The sequence below is a fragment of the Agrilus planipennis genome, unplaced genomic scaffold (assembly GCF_000699045.2).
Source record: "Agrilus planipennis isolate EAB-ADULT unplaced genomic scaffold, Apla_2.0 scaffold1, whole genome shotgun sequence".
NCBI classification, from domain to species: Eukaryota; Metazoa; Arthropoda; class Insecta; order Coleoptera; family Buprestidae; genus Agrilus; species Agrilus planipennis.
Genome location: NW_020442466.1, coordinates 4,446,851 through 4,456,107, shown reverse-complemented (window position 1 = coordinate 4,456,107; position 9,257 = coordinate 4,446,851). Strand labels below are relative to the sequence as shown.

The 9,257-nt window shown below is 34.9% G+C and overlaps 1 protein-coding gene across 1 annotated transcript in view; it reads left to right on the top strand.

Moving 5' to 3' along the window:
* The first annotated feature begins 885 nt into the window (after nucleotides 1–885).
* Nucleotides 886–9,257, top strand: part of LOC108733111 (ras-related protein Rap-1) — a 41,417-nt gene continuing 33,045 nt past the window's right edge. The window contains exon 1 of the mRNA XM_025981161.1: nucleotides 886–934. The gene's annotated coding sequence lies outside the window, so the exon portion shown is untranslated. The remainder of the gene's footprint in view (nucleotides 935–9,257) is intronic.

Here is a 9,257-nt window from a genome sequence, read left to right as displayed (position 1 = left end):
CAGAAATTGTTTAGAAATAGCAGAATTGTGCTTCATTTGCTACAGGTTTAACTTCACGTATTTGATTCATAAAGTTCGTCAATAAAAACCAAAAGTAAACGCCTACACAGAGCTAGCCTTCAACAATATGAATGGATTATGAATGAACGAATTTTATCAATGGCTTTACATACGCATTGCGATTTATTCGGTATTCATTTAGTAGACCTCTCTACACAAACTAAATTAGTTACGGCTAGCGTTCACTTTATTTGACTAATTGTAAGTAGGTACATTTAAATATATTACCAATACATTTTGGATTAGATCGATGAGGTAAGCGCTATCTTTCAATAATTCTACGGTAGAAGTAAATATTTTCCCTAACTTATTGACAGAAGCTATAAATATACGACAGGATATATGAGACCATGTGATGCATTGAAAGTTCACACCACATCTGCTTGCGACTAATTTCATTGCGGGCTTTGCTAATGGGTTTTCCCCCGTCCTAATTGTTTCCCATTCGGTTACCAATCGACATCGACTGAACAACGGAATCAGCTATCTACCGTATAGTCGTAAGCATAAATTGAAAACTAACTATTACCTCTGCCTTAGTTCAAAATTTACATACAAAAGGGGTCGTCAACCCGCGGCTAAGTTGAACATTTTTCCAGCCCGCGAAATTCATCATAGTTCTAAACAAAATATATTTCTTTTATAAAAAAACATGCATGTATGATTATAATTTTCCATATTAGAAATTCAAAAAAGGTTGTTAAAGGTGTATACAAAAAATATTTTTCGAAGTGGAGACAAGAAAGAAGATCCATTCACACAGATACTTTATTTGCTTTGCCAACTGTGATCATACCAAAGTAGGAGGACACCTTGTAAGGCATCGAGGGGTTGTTAGAGACCTATTTGGAAGCAGAAACAGGAGTTAAGAGTAGTAAGGATAGATGTAGATTAGATTATTGTACATAAAATATATACATACATATGGAAATGCGAAGATTAGCTCAGGATAGGAACGAGTCTAGTCTTAGGACTGAGGATGATGAACTTTTGGGCAACAGATTAAGAAATCGACCCTATGATGATGATGATGATGATCATTATTATGAATTATATGTATTAAAATTACCTACCGTTAGTATTTATCGTAACTGAGAAAATCTTCCAACTCCAACTTATGTAATTAACTTTAAGAATAGCTTTATTAACTTTCTTCGAAAGAAACTACGTTGCTAAAGTGTTAAAACAATGCGTGCGGTTTCTATTTCCGATTATTTTCTTTTCTGATTTAGAGTAAGGACTAGCAGTATCTAACACTTTTTGTTTGACTTATTGGAAAATTCTCTTTCTTATTGATTCTCGCCACTGTGTGCCACTCGAGATCGTTTTCGAAAGCTGGTAGGCACTTGGTGCAGACTAGAAATTAAGGTAATCCTTCTTGAGGAGTTCGCTGGATATCCGAAACGTGACTGGACTTCGTGCGGGACGAACGCAGCAACCCGAGTTTAACTTGACGAAAGCAAACCTAAAATTACTGATCGATTTTCAACTAAATGTCGAGTCAGAAGAAACAATTACATAAATAACAACGAAAGTGAAAAGAAGGGACGGACTCACCACTATCGCACCTTAGGAAAATGCAATAACTGATTTAAACATAGATGAAATTGTTAATTTAGTAGTTGAGTCAAAATTTTCTTTGATGGTAGGGATTGCTACATGTTCTTTGATTCTCTGCGGCTTCAACNGATATTCACCGATACAGTACCAGTGGCGAAAAGCCATTCACCGGTACCCAGGTAAAAGAATACTTATTGGTGTTGCAAGAAGAAGATTAAATTCAAGCTTAATCTATTTTAAACAATTAAAATTAATAATAATTGAATTAAATTTTTACTCCCGACGTGTAAATTTTCAGTCAGACAAAAGAATTTTCGAATTTTCCATAAGCACCCTTATTTATTGAGGCTCCATACGTCTATACTGTGGAAATTATAAGTTCTGACCCCACCGTATTAGTTTTACAGTCTCATAAACCATGTTAGAAGGTGTTCTATGATTGACATGAAACAATAATCAATTATGTTTCATACAACGTTTGGGTACCTCTAAATAGCTTCTTAGCTACTGGTATGGTACCGGTGAGTAGTTCTTAGTCACTGGTACGGTACCGGTAAATAGATTCTAGATCGCAGGTGCGATACCGATAAATATCGTTTTAGTCATCGATACGGTGCCGGTGCATACACACATATATATATACACACACACACACACACACACATCTAATGCAAAGAAGCATAACAATTTTGTTATTAAACCTGTTAACTGTCTATCTAAATAATTTCGAGGGTGTTCACGTTCTAGCCGTTTTTAAGAACTTGTTTAGTTGTAGTAACTACCCTTTTTTTTTGTGTTTATCTCCTAGAATGCAATCCGCTGACTGTAAAATTTCATCCGTTATTCTGAGAGCCATTTCGAACTCCTTTAGTACAATAACGAAAAACAAGAAATGCTCGCAGACAGAGAAAATTGTTTGAGACCTGACGGGATTACTTAAACGAAGGTTGTTTTAAAGGGGAACGTATCATATAATGACTCGGGTTTGTTTCTAACAACCACCGTTATTACTGGCGGTCGGAACAAACGTTAATTGATACTAAAATTTGTTTTACAGCGGAAACCGAGACAGCGAAACGAAAACTCAACAAGAGTACCTACCGAGGGTAGATAATTTTTAGTAAACATGAAAGGTGATTAAAATTTTATTAAAGGCATTACGCGGGGACGATGGAGGATACGGAAAAAAAGAGAAGATGATGTTATTAAACACATAACACACTTTTGACAACTGTTTCGCCAAGCTTTGACTTCTTCAGAAATTATACGTACACTGAACTTATCGTGTTATTGTGAAGACTGGCGCCTCCACCATATTCAAAGTTCTATTCAATTTCTTTAAATAGTAAGGATAATCTTAAAATATTTTATTTTAAAAAAACAACCAATGTTTCACCTCAGATAAGAGGCTTTTACAAGGATGAAATACAGAATTAAACTTACAATTACACAAAATACCAAGAAAGGTTTCTCTTCCTTAATATTTTTTAAAACAAAAAACTTTGTTGTTTTGTGTAATTGTAAGTTTAATTCTGCATTTCAGCCTTCATAAAGACTCTTATCCGAGGCGAAACAAAGATTGTTTTTTAAAATAAAAAATCATTTCATCCCTTAATTGGCACGTATTATTTTGTTGATACAACTCAAGGGAAGAATCATAGAATGTTATATTTTTTACTTTTTAATCTTTTTATTAAATACTTCACGAAGATCTAGTTTATAGATTACTATACGTAAATATAGTTAATGATCTGGAATGCTCTAGTTTTTGGAAATAGGAAGATTGGCACAAGATAGGAAGGAAGGTGTCTGTCCAAACAGTCCACGAAAGGTTGATCCTGTTATGAAATTCAACATCATAAGTTGTTCATCCACTTTTTCTTACTCTGAGCTAATCTAGGTCTACCTATAGTCCTCTTAACTCCTGTCTCTACCTCTAATATGTCCCTGACTAGCCCTTCATGCCTGAAATGTCCTACCAACCTATCTCTGTTCTCCTACTTTTTTAATACTTCCTCATCTCTAACCTTCTCTATCCACTGTATCCTCATCATTCGCCTATAACACCACATTTCGAACGTTTCTTCCTTTTTCTTTTCCTTTGGGCCCACCGTCCACGTTTCGCACCCGTACAACGCCGTGTTTTAGACATACACCCTTAACTTTTTCGTATTTCTAAATTAACTGTTCGCTAGCATAGAAGCACCCTGAGTTATCTGACTTCCCAGAACAGCCACTTCTTCTAATTTTTCATCCCCTATCATCCCTATCAATGAAATTATCCTGTCGTTAATGATCTTTATCGCGTCTTCGATACATAGGTACCTACATTCAAAAGCAGCGGTGTCTATGTACCTATACTGTACATCTTTGTCTGAGTCGCTTCCTAATTCTTTTGGCATGTACTTTTATTGTTGCCGAGAATAAAATGGCTTTTGTATTCGGAATGCGTTAGAAAATGGTAATTTCGCATTCAATCAAAACTTTTGCGTTTCTCCTTGACTCATTCCGTCGGCTTTTCTGAATAAAATAAACGTTTTCGATTCGAATTAAATACGAACCTATAACGAATGGAAATCTGTTTCAAATCCTCACGATGTAGGTACGCAGGACAATCGTAAAATACGTCGGAGTAAAAAACGTACCCGGAAAAAAACAATAATAAAATATAAAGAAGAAAAATCACTCAAATGCAAATCAGTCTTTCGAGATGCGGAAGTGATCAGAGGGCGATGTCCCTGGATAGTATTTCAATGGGCCAAAAGGGGATGGGGGGTAAAGGGCAAAGTGCATCAGACCTATTCTTTATTTTTAAACATTAATTTTATTACATAGTATGTATGCATAAATTATTAATTACGCCACTGGTGATACATATAAATCGTTTATTTAAAACTGATCGATCGTTTAAATAGTAGAATTAATAGCAATAAAGCAATCAAGTCAGCAAGTCGAGAGTGTGGAGTCGAACCCAAGATAATGAAGGTGCAGGGTGGTGAGGCGTCTTACCGTCTAATTATCTAATAAGACAGGCTAAGATGATTCATATACTACTGGGTTATTATTTAAATATAGTTAAATTGTTGACTAATCATTCTAAATTGTATTAACACTTTCAATATTAGATTGAAGTAATTATATCCACTTTTGTAAATATATAAAATCCGTTACTGTATAAGTAGTTCTTAGTCACTGGTACGGTACCGGTAAATAGATTCTAGATCGCAGGTGCGATACCGATAAATATCGTTTTAGTCATCGATACGGTGCCGGTGCATACACACATATATATATACACACACACACACACACACACATCTAATGCAAAGAAGCATAACAATTTTGTTATTAAACCTGTTAACTGTCTATCTAAATAATTTCGAGGGTGTTCACGTTCTAGCCGTTTTTAAGAACTTGTTTAGTTGTAGTAACTACCCTTTTTTTTTGTGTTTATCTCCTAGAATGCAATCCGCTGACTGTAAAATTTCATCCGTTATTCTGAGAGCCATTTCGAACTCCTTTAGTACAATAACGAAAAACAAGAAATGCTCGCAGACAGAGAAAATTGTTTGAGACCTGACGGGATTACTTAAACGAAGGTTGTTTTAAAGGGGAACGTATCATATAATGACTCGGGTTTGTTTCTAACAACCACCGTTATTACTGGCGGTCGGAACAAACGTTAATTGATACTAAAATTTGTTTTACAGCGGAAACCGAGACAGCGAAACGAAAACTCAACAAGAGTACCTACCGAGGGTAGATAATTTTTAGTNTCCTGTTTCTGCCTCTAATATGTCTCTGACTAGACCTTCATGCCTGAGAAGGTGTCCTACCAACCTATCTCGCCTATTTCTTATTAACTTCCATAAAGTCCTCTGTTCTCTTACTCTTTCTAATATCTCTTCATTTCTAACCTTCTCTATCCACAGTAACCTATCATTCGCCTATAACACCATATTTCGAACGCTTCTAACCTTTTCTTTTCCGCCGCGCATTGTCCATGTTTCGCACCCGTACAACGCCGCGCTCCAAATATACACCTTTAACAACCTTTTTCGAATTACTAAATTAACCGTTCTCACAGATTACAGAGAAATTAATAAGAAGTCTGTAGCCTGAACATAAAGTGGTAAAACATTCAACAAAACAATATTGTACGTTTGAATGTATGGGAGAACATGTTTTTTTTTTCAACTAATACAATGTTAAATTGGTTCTCGAATTAGGGTTCCATACGCCCAAATAAAAAACGGAACGCTTATACGATCGCTCGTGTGTCTGTCTGTCCGTTTTTTGTATTACATGTTCTATTTTGTTTTCAACAACTTTGTATTTTCTGCTTAAGCTTAAAAATAAGGAGTTATAAACGGTAAGTGGGATAAATATCTAGAGCATCAACTTCGCCTTATCTACCTACCATCGTATGAACTAGTTTGTATCACACAATTTCAAAGAGGCTTTAACACCCACTCGAAAGGTAAATTTAGTTTAACTACCGTAGTTGAAACGTTCTAATATCCTTGAGCGTTCCAAATCGTCTGAAAATGGTCATTTTAGCCAGTGGTTACTTCACCGCTACAAACCCTACAAAGTTGTACCTATCTAAACATCATTTACTAGACACGATTAGGTAGTTAATCACAGGTTATTAGTTTATATGTATACCTTTACGAAAATCAACATCAAATTACGAATCATACCTAATAAAAATTAATATTGTTAGTGTTTCGCAAAGATTTTGATGTTACACTTGATGTGTTATCTTTTTTAAAGACATTTTTAATTTAATAATGTTGGTAATAAGAAACGGTGTACATTACATTACACTGTAAAAATTGGTAGATGTTCTATGTGCATCGTGCATCTAACAGGCTAACATTGTCTCGAAAAGGTAAAAGAAACTGTAAAAGTGTAGTAAAACTGCACTAAAGCATTTTCTGCAATAAAACGCGAACGGATACTGCAAAGGAGTGTAGCCATTTGTAGACTAGACAAAGTACCTCTCAACTGTTGAAGGGTGTGTTTTTGAAGGTATAAGTTTATCCAATTCTACCAAATGGTAAATGAAAAAGAATGATATTTTAAGTCGTATATACTTATCCCTAAATGATGTTAAATATACTTAAAAATAAATAAAAGTAAAATAGAAATACTGGTATGTAAGGGAAGAAAAAGTAGGGAAAGAGCGAATATAAAGATAGGAGACGAAAAATTAGAAGAAGTGGCTGATTTTAGATATCTAGGAAGTTAGATAAGTCAGGACGAAAGAAGTAGTAGGGATATGAAACAGAGGATAGCCCAGGATGGACTCGCCTTCAATAAAAAGAAGTCACTTCTATGCTCGCGAACGATTAATTTAGAAAATTGAATATTGTTAAAGGTGTATGTTTGGAGGGCGACGCTGTACGGGTGCGAAACATGGATGGTAGACGCGGCTGAAAAGAAAAGGTTAAAAGCGTTCGAAATGTGGTGTTACAGGCGAATGATGAGGATATTGTGGATAGTGAAGGTTAGAAATGAAGAGGTATTAAAAGAATAGGAGAACAGAGGACTCTATGGAAATCAATAAAAAATAGGCGAGATAGGTTGGTAAAATACCTTCTCAGGCATGAAGGTCTAGTCAGAGACATATTAGAGACAGAAACAGGAGTTAAGAGGGGTAGAGGTAGACCTAGATTAGATTACTGTTCGCAAACAGTTAAGGATTTGGGATGTTGTAGTTTTAGGGAATGCGAACATTAGCACGGGATAGAAAGGAGTGAAGGTGCGTGTCCAACGAATCTTATGATGATGATACTTATCACTAGTATTTTAGATAGGTTTTTGAAAAAGTTGAAACAACAGTTTTAAGGGAGAATAGGCTAATTTTATTTGATTCATTCATGCATTCAGTTTAATTTTCCAATGTCCAAATGCTAAGAAATAAACGAAATTCCTGAACAATTAGTATCTTCTTGCTCCTATCCTGTTTAGACAAATTTTCAAATCAATTTTTTTTTTCAACTCGAAGTAAAAAGCCATCGGCACCCAATAGTAAATAATTTACACAAATTGCATTCAAGTAGGTACATTATCTATTAAAGATGTAATGGATTTTCCCAGTAGTCACTGACCTACACGAATTTTGGGTCATGAACTACATACACATGGACATATATACGTGTATACATGCTCAATAATCGCCACAACCCAGAAATGAAGCTACTCTTAAACTGCATCTGCTCCTGAAGTTAATGTTCCTTGACTACATCAAAAATTTTCGTCGCCAGAAATCTAAAAACGCTATAAAAGTTTTTGTTTCCTATTTTCTTTCCTTTTCACTGTTTCATACTAGAACACCGAAGCCTTCAAAATCATAAAAGTAAAACAAGTAGGAATTGATTTGACATTTCGTTCAAAATCAATAAAACCAAACATCGTAATGCAACATTCAAAAATGTGTACGTACATTTAATTTCATCATCATAAGGTCATCAGTCCTAAGACTGGTTGGACACGTACCTCCACTCTTTCCTATCTTGAGCGAAACTTCGCATTTCCCTAAAATTAGAACAGCCCACATCCTTAACTATTTGCGAACAGTAACCTAATCTAAATGTACCTTTACCCCTCCTAACTCCTGTTTCTGCCTCTAATATGTCTCTGACTAGACCTGTGTCTGTCTGTCCGTTTTTTGTATTACATGTTCTATTTTGTTTTCAACAACTTTGTATTTTCTGCTTAAGCTTAAAAATAAGGAGTTATAAACGGTAAGTGGGATAAATATCTAGAGCATCAACTTCGCCTTATCTACCTACCATCGTATGAACTAGTTTGTATCACACAATTTCAAAGAGGCTTTAACACCCACTCGAAAGGTAAATTTAGTTTAACTACCGTAGTTGAAACGTTCTAATATCCTTGAGCGTTCCAAATCGTCTGAAAATGGTCATTTTAGCCAGTGGTTACTTCACCGCTACAAACCCTACAAAGTTGTACCTATCTAAACATCATTTACTAGACACGATTAGGTAGTTAATCACAGGTTATTAGTTTATATGTATACCTTTACGAAAATCAACATCAAATTACGAATCATACCTAATAATTAATATTGTTAGTGTTTCGCAAAGATTTTGATGTTACACTTGATGTGTTATCTTTTTTAAAGACATTTTTAATTTAATAATGTTGGTAATAAGAAACGGTGTACATTACATTACACTGTAAAAATTGGTAGATGTTCTATGTGCATCGTGCATCTAACAGGCTAACATTATCTCGAAAAGGTAAAAGAAACTGTAAAAGTGTAGTAAAACTGCACTAAAGCATTTTCTGCAATAAAACGCGAACGGATACTGCAAAGGAGTGTAGCCATTTGTAGACTAGACAAAGTACCTCTCAACTGTTGAAGGGTGTGTTTTTGAAGGTATAAGTTTATCCAATTCTACCAAATGGTAAATGAAAAAGAATGATATTTTAAGTCGTATATACTTATCCCTAAATGATGTTAAATATACTTAAAAATAAATAAAAGTAAAATAGAAATACTGGTATGTAAGGGAAGAAAAAGTAGGGAAAGAGCGAATATAAAGATAGGAGACGAAAAATTAGAAGAAGTGGCTGATTTTAGATACCTAGGAAGTCAGATAAGT